The sequence below is a fragment of the Drosophila tropicalis genome, unplaced genomic scaffold, assembly GCF_018151085.1.
Source record: "Drosophila tropicalis isolate 14030-0801.00 unplaced genomic scaffold, ASM1815108v1 contig_377, whole genome shotgun sequence".
Lineage (NCBI taxonomy): Eukaryota > Metazoa > Arthropoda > Insecta > Diptera > Drosophilidae > Drosophila > Drosophila tropicalis.
Window position 1 is genome coordinate 267471 of NW_027172838.1, and position 11304 is coordinate 278774.

Sequence of the window (11304 nt, forward strand, 5' to 3'; positions counted from 1 at the left end):
CCTCTGGTTTTTTTCTTGCTAATACAGAGATCTTTATTTCTGCATCTCCCCCTTGCCACTTTTTAATCAAAGAAGCGTATGTAAGAGTGTAGTGGAGACAGACCAAACTCATAAAACTTTTGTTTAACTTCTTTACTTAAGCATTTTTCGACGTCGTTCATTTCCTTTGGCTTTGCTCCGCAAATATAGCACTTTGCCGACGATGATTCAGATAGGGCGTTGCAAACTTTCCCATCTACCATAGTGAGATGCAAGCTATGTGTAATCAGAGTTTTTCTATTGCAAATTGATATTTCGGTTGGTCTTAATTGGATTATTTTTTCCCTAAAATATTCTTCTTCTTTAATCGACAGTTCGGTCGTCTCTCTTTTGAACTGGAACCGGATCGGACGACAGTATCGAGTAGAAGATGGTCTAGGGTTTTTCCAAATAATTTTACCATCTGCGTAACAAGCTGCAGAGGAACGTACGACTTGTTACAAACAAGCTGCTGTCGTCCAACTCAGCGTTTGAAAACTTTTGCTTGTATTCGCTGTGCCAGGTACTTCCATCAAATCCCCATTTGCCGATTAAAAGTAAATTTTTAATGGAGACTTTAGTAACCGTTGCAACAACATCAGCTTGAAGCTCTAATATGCTCGAGACTGTGTTATCCGATAAACTTTGAAGATCGACTTCTGCGAAGGATTCGTCCACAGATATGTTGTCAGGATATCTATCTTTCTTGGAGCTTAAAATGCATTGATAGCTCGGAAAAAAATCCAATAACATTTTGCTGTTCACAAAATTCCGTATCAGCAGATATTGATGTGTTGGCTAACGGCTGCGCCCTTGCGGAGCCCCAAACTGCTCGCTTTATATGATGCGGCCTTCGGATGATTTCCATCGAGGCGGCTTCGAGGCACTTGCGATTTGGAAGGAATGAGATGACCATTTTCTTTCTTTATTTTCTTAACCTAAAATATAGTACAATTGTCGGCGGGCACAGAAAGTGCAACCGCAGCGAACGATATTAATTCCAAGAGTAAAATTCAAGTACAGCAAACCACGATGTCTTTTACAAAATTCAAAGTTCTGGAAATTTCCATAGAAGAAATAAAAAAGAAAAGAATTTAAGTAACGGATCTCCAAGTTTGTCTCTTCAAAGTAACTTGTTCTGTTCTTGGTCTCTCTCTCTCTCTCTCTCTCTTCGGTTGTTTTCTCTTTTCAGCAGAGTCTTGCTTCAGTTGCAGCCCAAACAGGTGCTTTGTCATTTCGGTCTCCCTTAAAAGAGAAATTAATTATTAATAATTAAATAATAATAAAAGGTACTGATACAAATTGGACACCACAAGAAACGACAAAAACAAACACACGAAACAAATACAGGGGCTCCGGTGGGCAAGTTGGACTTTGAAAAAATAAGAAGATGTGTTAGATTGTTGGATATTTCACACACATCTGCAAGTTTCTGGAGCTGACTTAAACACTTTTCTTAAGTAAAAATTTGGATTAATACAATGAATATAGACTCAACCGGGGAATCGCTGGGGAACACAACTAAAACGTTAAGTAAACATGCACAAAAAGAAACAAAAACTTAGGTTTCATAAAACATAAATTTTAAAGAGGACAAAAACACAAAATAGTTTTTAGATATTTCCATCATATCAATCGAGCACATCCTCACCAACTGCAATACCCTAAAACCCCAAAGACAAGCAATATTTAAAAACACCAACCCTCTCCAATGCCTAGCACAACCCACATCCTCAAACATATCAAACATTCTAAAATACTTAAGAACAACAAATTTATATCACCACATCTAAGAACATACAAATTAACTTAAATTAAGAAACTCTCATCACCCCATATATATATGTAAATATGTAAATACATACAACACACAGTTAAGAGAACTCATACATAAACTCATACAACTCTAGAGCTGAAGGCCTCTGCTGCCATAGCCACGTAATAAGCTAGCCTATAATTTCACTATTAATAAGTTAGCTCTTAAATAAAATAATAATATTTCCATATATAAAATAAACACCTTTAACTTCGAAATCCATTGATAAATTTTTAAATATTGACCACAACAGGAATATGCGAACCACTTCAAATTGACTTTCGCATTGAATGTTTTTGCGTTTCCTTAGCTTTATTCTAAAAATGAACACGTGTTCATGCGTTTCGTTATATTTTTAGAAAGTCCCATTATGTTTCCAGAAAAATCCGGGCTGCCATTGTGAAGTATGAACATTTTGGAGTCAATTTGCATCAATTTTTTTTTTTTCTACGTTGTTGTGACTTTTTTCCCGGACGTTTATTGGATTGGAGCCATTAATGTGGCTGATGGTCAAATACAACTGTAAAGACAAAGGCCTAAGATTACAAAGATGGCTCATTAACATAAGGGCATATAACTTCAATATAGAAAACATAAAAGGGAAGAATAATAACATTACCGATTTTTTAAGTAGAATCGGAGATGACAAAATAAACCCCATGAATACCAAATCAACTGACGAAGACGACAACAAGTCCTTAGTTGAGAGAAGAGGATCAAGGCTTCGACACTCCCCATCTAGAGACCGTAATGAACAGATTTTAAGTACTGTAATGTTGTTCCATATGCATTTGAATTTCTCCACAATGTTTTATCAAGTAATAATTCAAAACGCAGGTCTGTTTTTTTTTGAGTTCAGTTTATTTATATTTGTCTTGTACAGCTAAAACCACGAAGTTACGCTTCCAGTGACGCCGAACGAAGAGTCGCCGCAGGGGAGAGACGACGTATCATGTTCACTTGGTGGCAGAGCCGTAACGCGTGTTAGATATGCCAATTCAGCACTGTCCAGTCCCATGCATTTATGTGTGTTCTTGTGGCCAATAAATGCATGGTACTTTTAATGTTTCGATAATGTATGTTTCTATATAAATATTGTAACTTAGTGCTAAAATATGTTTCACTGAGTACAGTAAGTTTTCAATATATGAACATACTACATCCTTTAGAATAATAACGTAAATGTATGAAGTTATTTTTAAATAATTTAATTGTGTAAAATAAAAAATCCTTTTTTATACGCTTGCAGAGGGTATTATAAAATTGATCAGACGTTTGTAACGCACAGAAGGAGGCGTAAAGTAAATATATTCTTGATCAGCATGAGAAGCTGAGTTGAAATAGCCATGCCCGTCTGTCCGTCGGTCCGTCTGTGCGTACGCGTTTTACTCAGCCGTCTTAAGAGCTATCGGGCTGAAATTTATTTTCGGGGGTTTTTATTACACGGCAAAAATAAAGTATGAAAACCATCAGGATCGGACCACTATATCATATAGCTCTAGAAGAACAAGAAGAAATATTTTCATAAAAATCGAGTATGCTATGAAATTTACATATGTGATAATATTGGATATAAAACCCCAGATCCCAAAATTTAAATGTGATCGGATAAATATAACACAAGTTATAGTCAATATAATAATCGAATTGTTTTGTTTGTATATTGATAAATTGAGTTGCAGGGAAAGAAATTTCAAAATGTAAAAATATTATTGCCAAGGACTGCAAGAGTATATAAACTTCGGCATAGCCGATGATAGCATCTTTGATATTTTTTTTTTGTTTTGATGATGTATATAATTTAATTTAATTTTTTTTTTTTTTTTTTTATTGAATCAGTAAATTCTGATATATTGATATATGTATATATTTTCTATATTTTATTTTATTTATCTTATATTGTATTTTCTAAGTTTAAATCTATAGGTTGTGGTAGTAATTAGTTTTTTTGAGGTAGTCCATTATCGTGGAAAGGTTAGTTGGAGTTGGGTTTGCTAGGGTTGCTATTAGGCATAATTTTTTAAAGATTTCATCCCTGATGTGGGAGGTTGCAGGGCAGTTTTTTAGTACGTGTTCTATGTTTAGGTCAGATGTTGAGTTGCAGTTTGGGCAGGGTGTTATGTCGTTCGGGTTAATGTAGTGTTGTTGAGTGCGTCTTGTGTGGCCTAATCTAAGACGTAGAATTTTTATTTGGTCTATCCGTGCTATGTCTTTTTGCTTAATGTTTTTGAGATAGTGTCCTGTGTGTGTCAGAATGCTATTTTGTTATTGAGCTTTTGGAGTAAGTTGTTTTTAATGTACTTGTTTATATCGCTACAGTTGTAGCTGGGAGTGTAATGGAGGGGGTATGTATCGCGGATTTTGCGGTATGATCGGCAAGCTCGTTGCCTTTGCCAGTGGCTGGGAATCCAGAGGAGTTTTATTTTGGTGTTGGTTTTTGTTAGGATTGATCTTATTAATGTTGGGTAGAGGTTGTTGTTGTTGATGTTGCCTATGGATTTGACATCTGATAGGGAGTCAGAGCATATTATGAATTTCCCTTTCTTGTTTCTTGTTAGCTTTATTGCTTCAAGGAAGCAATTCTCCACAGAAACGGTAGCCAGCGGAGAGGATTGAGGAGTAGTGTGGTAGGATGCCTGTTTTTAGGACTGAAGTATCGGTGGTTATGGCGAATGTGGCAGTTTTATGTTGTAGTGACCCGTCGCTAAATATATATTTGTGTTGTTTGTGTTTGTCTTTATGTTCTAGGAACATTTTTTGGTATATTTCTGGTGATGTGATGGGCTTACTAAAGTTATGAAGGGAGGTGTTGATGGTGGAAGGTGGGAATAGCCATGGGGGAGGGGTTGTTTGTTTGTTGGGTGGTGGAAGGTAGGGGATGTTGAATTCTCTAATGTGGATTTTAATTTCTTATTGTTTTGGTGTTTAATTTGATTGGTGAATTTGTGGATTGGAGAGTTAGCACTGTGAAGGATTGTTTTAGATGCTTTGACTGTCATTAGATCTACTTTTTGCTCTATTGTAGGTAGAGGTTCAATAGGATAGGAGTTGAGGGAAGAGCGCCAAAGGGTGACTTGGGAAATTGCAATATTGTTAGAAGATAGGGTACAGTTGCAGTTTTGTTTCCTGCAAATGTGCAAATGTTGGCATTTATTGAGAGATAGTAATGCTCCAGAGTATGAGCACCATTCTTGGATTCTTGCGAAAAGGGAGTCTAGATTGAAGGATTTGTTTTTTTTCTCTATTGAGTGGGACAACAAGGACATAATCATCTGCATAGGCACTAAAATGAATTTCTTTTTGTAGGCTGATTATATTTGCGAGTTTATTGAAGGCGATTAGGAAGTAGATAACTGATATTGGTGAACCCTGGAGTATACCATTAAGGAGTGGGACGGGGGAGCTGATTGCAGTATTAACTTTTGTTTTTCTTTTCCTGTTGGACATAAAGTTTTTTATGAGGTTAATAATTTTGGGGCCCAAATTCCAATCTATTAGATGCTCCATTATGGAGTGCACTCCGACTCTGTCAAATCTTTTGCGAAATCAAGGGCAACGACAGCACAGTGCTTTCTTTTTCGCAGCGATTTGGTTATTAGGAAGTCTGCTGTGAGCAGACCATCTGAAACCGACTTGCCACGTTTGAATCCGGATTGACTAGGGTGGATTAGGTTGTTTTTGGTGACAAACCACCAAAGGCGTTTGGCTATGATTTTTTCGAGTGTTTTTGCTAGGCAGCAGTTTAAGGAGATTGGTCAATAGTTGGTTATTGATATTTTGTTGGAGGTAGACTGGAAATGGGGATAACTAGACTGGTTTTAAATGACTGTGGAATGAAACTTTTAAATATATTGTTAAAGAAGTGGGTAATTCTTGTTTTGACTGTGTTGGAGGTGTTTTTATCATAGGATATGATATTCTATTCAGGCCAAGTGTGGTTCCTTTAAGGGAATGTAGTGCGGATAGGAGTTCAATTTGTGTTATGTCGGATTCTATTATTTGGGCTGCGGGGTGGGGTATATAGTTTAATGGTTTACTTGAATGTTTGTTTGCAATAAAGGATTGATTGAAGTATTCATCTTTAGATTGATCTGACCAGTGCTCGGCAAATAGATGGGCTATGGAGAGTGTGTCTGTTATGGGTAGGTTGTTGGTTGGGTTTTTTATGCAGTGGATGTGTTTGATTGGGTTGAGTCCGCAAAAGCGGATATTAGCACAGATTTTGTGGAAAGGGGTGCTCTGTTCTATTGTGGAAGTGAATTCAGTTGTAGCTTTGGGTTTCGATATTTTGAGTTCCCTCCAAAAGAGAGAGGGTTGGCTTTTTTGTAGCTGATTAGGATGACGGTATTATTGTTACGTTTGAAGGCTTTCCATGTGTATTGTTTTTAAGTTTGGTGAGAGTTTTATTCTACCATGGTGTATTTTTATTGAAACAGTTTGGTGAGAATTGTGGTATGTTGTGGTGTGCAAATTGAATAATAATTTTGCAAATGTGTGCAGTTTCATTGTTTATATTTTGGCTAATTGGTTTTTTCTCACTTATAGTATGTGTTGTTTGGTTGAAGGTTATCCAGTTCGCTTCTTTTATTTTAAAAAAGGGACGAAAGAAGTTGTTGTTAGATATTGGTTGCGAGAATGGGGAGATAAGGATTGGAAAGTGGTCGCTTCCGTGAAGGTCGTCGATAATTTCCCATTGTGGTGAGCCCCAGCTGTTGTGCCAGCTGTTAAAGTCCCCTACGATAATCTTATTGGTGTTGTTTGTTGGGTTGAGGTTGTCGTTTAAGGATGGCTGTGCCGCCAAACCTGTTGGAAGCTGTATTGGTAAAAATTTGGTAATTAATAGAGATGGGTATAGGTATGTGTGTGTTTCTTGAAGGCACATTATTTGCGGTGAGTATTTTCTTAGAATGGTTAAGAGTTTGTTATAGTTATGAGTGTACCCTTAAATGTTCCATTATAATATTCGCTCAAATGTTTGTTGTTATATTGGTCCTTGAGTATGCCTATGTCCGGTGGTTCTTACATTGTTGGTGTTGTGGGCTCAAGCCCGTCCTACGGTTGCTGTTTTGCTTTTGTTAATTGTTTTGCTTTGTGCGTTAACTTCGTTTGTAGAGTTTGGATTTTGTTGTTGTTTTTTCCCCGTAGATTTGGATGCTGTGACACGTCTTATCTGGAGGCTGAGGTGTGACTGGTTGAATTGTATATTAATTATGACAAAGTGTCACAATGCGAGTTAATGCTCTATATTTTACTATACACTGTGCCAATAGGGGAATTTCTTCTGATAATGAGCACAAGAATATCATAAGAGCAGAGCGGTACTATAGTAAACGATTTACGGAAAAAAAGTGTTGCGTATATAAAACCGACAGTAATAATTGCGCACAGTTATACAAAAACATTAGAAAAACTAAAGCAAGCATATTTGAGTTTTTTTTAAGTTATCTCATTAAATTACTTTAAAATTGTCCACGAGCTTGTTTAAACTTATATCAGAGATGGTATACTTGTATATTTTTTTTTAACTAATGGACAGCTTGGTGATTGGGTGATTTGCTTCCTATTTTAAAAAGCGGCATGATATATTAAAAACTATTTTATTGCACTTTACTGAAAGATGCATGGAAAAACATTCAGACAGGGAAATGGGACAAATTTTAAGAGCGCAATGGAAGAAAAACACAAAATTCATTTGCGAATTCATTTTTATATTTTATTGTATTTAATTTTATGTATGATCACACTTGAAGTATTTATGAGAAAATTAAGGTAATTATTATATATGTAGCGTTGATTTACCGATCGTTACTGTACTTATTTGTTTATTAATATTTGAATTATTTTATGACAATCGAGTACTTATGGACCTTGACGTGCGACTCAGTTGACAGTTTCTTTGCGAATCATCTACGGCCTCTTTAACAGCTCTCTCTCAACTTATATAATGATCCTATGCCCTGCTCTCTCTACTACTACTAGAATGTTCGGCCACTACGCGTTTGTCTCTTCTCTTCTATCACTTTGGATTGCTCTCTCTCAATGCCATTTCTCACATTCGGCCCTCCTGACGGTACATTTGACCCGAGTGTCGGTCCCCACAATTTTATATATTCCCATACAGTTGATGTACTATTAGGCCCTTCCGCCTGTTTAACTTTCTCTACTTCATATCTTCCATGATTTTTGATTGCCGTTACTTCATAGGGTCCTAAATACTTTCCTTTAAGTTTTAGACCAACGCCATATTGGGTACGCCTAATAGCAACCAAATCATTTATTTTGAATCGTTTTCCCTCTTTTTTCTTCAGATTAGCTGACTTCTTGTTCTCCTCCTGAATTTGTTTTATATTTTCAACTGCCTCCATTCGTATTTTATTTCTGTGTTCTGCTAGTTCTTCGATTAGAAGATCATCGAGTAGTTCTTTAAGGTTTACATCCTCTGATCTACGCATGTCAATACCGGTTAGGATTTTAAAAGGAGCTATCTTAGTACTTTTAGGTGCCGTATCGTTGATGATTTGCTGAACTTTCCCTACGTATTTATACCATGAAGCTGGATTATCTAAACTCATTTTAGCTAGCATTGGAATAACAATTTAACAGTTTATTTGTAAGTTCCATTGCTCCAACGTGATCAATATGGTAAGAACGAAGTGGTTTGTCACCCTTTTCTATCGAAGTTAGATATCCCTCTTTTTCCAGCCTTTGCGTTAACAACAATACACTCCACACAACTATGTACCACACGAATAACCTTATCTCTCAATTCGGAAATATAGTATGATTTCTCGATCAAATCTTGCGTTTTCTTGACGGAAAAATGACCCTGGGTATGCGCAAGTCTAATAATCTTATGTTCCATTGTCAAGGCACTACCATCAATTCACAATTAGGGTCTTTAAAGAGAATATCGTTCTTTATATAGAAGTCTTTATAACTTACTTTTTCGACTAGAGTCCTTACTGCCTTGGTCCACTCATCTTGCAACTGAACTTCTTTTAATCGATGTTTAATAGTGTCCTCAACAAGCATAAAACATGCAAAACGACTCAACGCATCGACGTGCCTCATTTCAGTACCTGATCGATGTACAATAACATAATCAAAATCTTGAAGATACATAGCCCAACGAGCAACTCTTAAAGGTTCATTTTTGTTTTTCATGGTCATAAAACATAAACAATTTAAGGAAGGGGTTCTTTAGTCAACGCGGCTCTTAGTTCTTCGAAAACGAGTTTGTGTATATCTTTGAATTTAAACTTCGAATCCTTATGCACTAAATCGGATAACGGTTTCGCGATTACTGCATACCTTTCAATAAACTTTCTAAAATAGGAAGTTAGACATAAAAATCTTTGTAACCCCTTTTTGCTATTTTGGATAGGAAAATTCGAAACAGCTCTAATCTTTTCTTTGCTCGGCGTTATGGTACCATTTTCCACATCATACCCTAAAAATAGGACATTTCGTTGCAGCATCTGACATTTACTCCAATTAATTCGTAAAGTAAAGTAAAGTAATTCGTAATTGTTAAGTCTAAAGTTGAAAACATATTGGCGCCTTGCAACTTTTCTAAAACGCTGTCCATATGAGCCATGGGAAAGTTGTCACGAAGAATCTTTTCGTTTAATTTCCCGTAGTCACAGCATAAACGCTTCTGACCATTCTTTTTCGAGACTAAGACAACTGGAGACGCGAACTTAGAAGTACTGGTTTTAATTATTTTCTCTGCTAGCCATTCTTGAATTTGTTTATCAACGATTTCCTGATCACAAAGGGCTAAACGTCTCGGGTGCTGATACACAGGTATTTCGTCGCTCAATTTAATTTTCATGCTTACTGGTGCGTTTGCATTTCTTTTTGGCTGGTAGTTTCGAATTAATTTCTCTACTTCCCCTTTTATCAAATGGTTAAAATGCGAAAGATTTATGTCTAGACTCTTATCCCTGTCTTCAATATTTGTGATGAAGATATTTCCAATCTCTCCCGCCCACTGAATATCTGACTCATTTTGTTCTCTCTTTGGCATACTATGGGTGCGACAAACTTCTATAAGTTGCGCATAGCAAACTTAGATCCATTTGCCGTTACATTTATATTGACATTGTTCAATATCGTGCGATCCAGTATAGCATCAAAACTTGTGTCCTGATCCGGCACTACATGGAATTCTATGTTCATAACTAAACCATCCACTTTCACTGGTATTATAAAACTACCGAAAGTCAACACTTTACTGGCGCCAATTCCTGTTAAGTATCTAGCTAAGCCTAATAAAGGTTTCGATCCAATCGCAAAATAAATATTTCTTCGCATAAGACATAAACCAGCGCCAGTATCTACGAGTCCTTTAAATATAACGTAAGAATATACGATGTCTTTAAGTTCTAACCCTGACGGAGTAAATTCGCTTGACGGCTATATTACGACATCTTCATTTTCTACCACGTTTGTATTTCTCTCATATTTAATTGGATTTTCTAGTTTGAAACACTTTTGATCGTTCCTTGGACAGTCTCGTCTGATATATGATGTATCACCGCAAACATAGCATTTCCGATTCTTAGATGTATCAATTATTTTACCCTGATTAATCTTTCCTCCTGACTGAGCCTCAAACTTGTTTAACGACTTGTGTGAAGCACAAACCTTCTGATACGTTTCTATTTGAAACTTCAGTTCTTCTAGATTCCTGGCTTGAAATAGAATAGCTTTATTTACTTGTGAGTCTGGAATGCCCTTTACAAAGTATTCTATCAAGCTCTCATCGTCCAAATTTACTGGTTTGGCAATTTCCATTAAAGCATACTAATATTCATGTAAAGTCTTCTCTCTTTTCTGAGAACGCACAGTGGGGCCTTCTGGCATTTAGCATTGCAAAAATCATAGCGTCTAAACCAATAAGGCGATTTCAAAAATTTAAAAAGCATATGATAAAGAATACCTTAAGCTTTAAAATGAATGTTTGTCAAAAGTGCTGGGTGTTCGTGGCGCTGAAATATTCAAGGTCAAAGTCTGAAAATATTTCCAAGCATGTTTTTCCTTTAAAAATGGATCGAAACCCGTTTTTTTTTAATCACAAATGGAATTTTTCATTGTTTTAGATGACTAGGTAACATTTTTTAATGTTTTAATTTGATTTTTTAACATAATTACAAAAAAAAAAAAAAATTTTTTTTAAATTTTTTTTTAGCTTAACTTTGAAAATTTGCTATTGATGGCTGATTTTCTTCAAAATAATTTTCAATATTTACATCAGTATCTAATAAACTCAACATTTCGGGACTATAGTTGCTATTTCATACTTTCAACAAGACGTCTCGCAGTGTGATCCATTAAATCCTGGAGTTTTATTTCTACAGATACCTCTGTTATAATTTTATTTGCCGGTACTGCTTCCTTCTTGGCGAATCCAATTTTTTTGTATCCGGGAAGAACGTCAACTTTATGACTTTTTAAGGAACTCCTTA

The 11304-nt window shown here is 36.0% G+C and overlaps 1 long non-coding RNA gene across 1 annotated transcript; it reads right to left on the reverse strand.

Annotated features, from left to right (window-relative positions):
- Window positions 1–922: 922 nt before the first annotated feature.
- Window positions 923–2290, reverse strand: LOC137572515 (uncharacterized). The gene is made up of 3 exons (XR_011031683.1): window positions 2039–2290; window positions 1152–1263; window positions 923–1074 (listed from the first exon to the last, which is right to left on the reverse strand). It is a non-coding gene; the product is annotated as an uncharacterized lncRNA (long non-coding RNA).
- Window positions 2291–11304: the final 9014 nt, after the last annotated feature.